Source organism: Papaver somniferum, chromosome 7, assembly GCF_003573695.1.
Source record: "Papaver somniferum cultivar HN1 chromosome 7, ASM357369v1, whole genome shotgun sequence".
In the NCBI taxonomy this organism is placed as follows: Eukaryota; Viridiplantae; Streptophyta; class Magnoliopsida; order Ranunculales; family Papaveraceae; genus Papaver; species Papaver somniferum.
In genome coordinates, this window is record NC_039364.1 from 2124548 (window position 1) to 2126324 (window position 1777).

Genomic DNA, 1777 nt, shown 5'->3' on the forward strand with positions numbered 1-1777 from the left:
ACGAAGAGAAAAAGAACTTAATAAGTAGAATAAAGAAAAAAGCATGGATCTGACTACATTAAGGTTCTATTCTGTTGAACTAATTTGATGGTGGTCCCTTATATCTTGTTAATGGAAGTCACTGTTTACAGATTTCTGTGTATACTTTTTTTGGGGGAACAAAGTTCAAAGTTAGTGATTCCACTGGTTAAAGAAGAAGAATAAAGAGTTAGGTTTTTGATCACTTCATCATATTTGTCAAAAATATGACACAAAAAGGTTGTCACTTTAAGAAAGATTGAAGTAAGAAAGAAAAAGACTCTCAAGAACTGTTACTAGAAAGGATTTCTCAATGAGACTTCAAGTACATTACATTACAAACAGAAAAAAGAAGAAGAACCCATTGTGCATATCACTAGAAACAATCTAAAAACACGAAAAAAGAAAGGATTTGATGAACAAAAAACATGGTAGTTCATTTCCTATGATGAAACAGAATTACAATATGTAAAACAACATCAAACTAGTAGCTCATGAAGATGTACGCTGCAAAGTTATAATTTCCACCACCAGAAAGAACTCATCACTAACTCTTCTTCTCATGGAAAAAGATGGATCATGGAGTTTTTCTCTTCTTGCCATTATGATTGAGGAATCTCTCAAACAAACCACCACTACGACCACCACCACCACTAAAATCACCACCACCACCTTCATAAGAAACCAATGAGCTTGAAAGATCTGCATAAAGAAGCACAACTCTTCTAATATTATTATTCAATTCTCTAATCAAACCCACATTCCTATTGAGATTATGAGGTATATTAGACTCATGGTTTCGATTAATCTCATTGATAAGTAATCTATTTTGATCTAATAAACTCTGAACTTGAATGAAATTCTTGTGAAAAGTTTGTCTAACTTTATGATTCACACCGTTTCCATAGACTGAATATGTTTCCCCTTCCATTTCTTTGATGAACCCCAAATTTTTTCCTACAAACAAAAACACCAAGATATCATTAAGTATTTATACACAAAATTAATTAACAATAACTATAAAGAACAAGTCTCAAGAAGAGACAGTGATTCTGTGTACCCATCATTTTTTTGTTACCTTCTTATCTTCTCAATGTAAGAAGAAAACAAAAGAAACCCCAAGGAACTCAAACCAAGGCAATGAGATGTGCATGAGAGACAATCAGACAATGTCTGAAAATGAAATCATAACTTCCATGTTCTTTCTTTTTGTATGGAGAGAATATGAGAATATTTTAAGCTACATAAAAAAAAAGCAAATACCATTTATTCCACAATTGGGAAACTCTTTTTCTTCACTCCACTTCACTTCTTATTTTCTTTTTAAAATCATTGATATATCATAAAAAATGAATATCTGTTATTTCAATGAAAAAGAAAGAAAAAGAAATGGATACTTATGTATGACGCAGTTAGAATTTTTATTTTTTCTGATCAGAAAAGGAAATTACATTAATGAAGACACAGTTAGAATTCAGCGTATACAAAGCCGGAATGCAATCTTCTACAAACATTATGCATCAGATTTACAAGTCAATCACAATTTTAGTAGGATGGAGTAAACTCCACCCAGACTGGATCAAAATCAACACAGATGGAATAACGAGAGGACATCCAGAACTGACAGGAGCGGGAATTATTTGTCGAAACGAAAATGCTATCACAATATTAGCAATTGCACAACCACTAAGCATAACAACAACGCTCACTGCGGAAACATGGGCCATGCTCATAGCGTCAAGAACAGCTACAGATCGAG

General features: G+C 32.8%; 1 long non-coding RNA gene across 1 annotated transcript; it reads right to left on the reverse strand.

Annotated features, from left to right (window-relative positions):
• Positions 1–283: 283 nt before the first annotated feature.
• Positions 284–1228, reverse strand: LOC113292708. Its single transcript, XR_003331831.1, has 2 exons — positions 1097–1228; positions 284–975 (listed from the first exon to the last, which is right to left on the reverse strand). It is a non-coding gene; the product is annotated as an uncharacterized LOC113292708 (long non-coding RNA).
• Between the last annotated feature and the right edge of the window lie 549 nt (positions 1229–1777).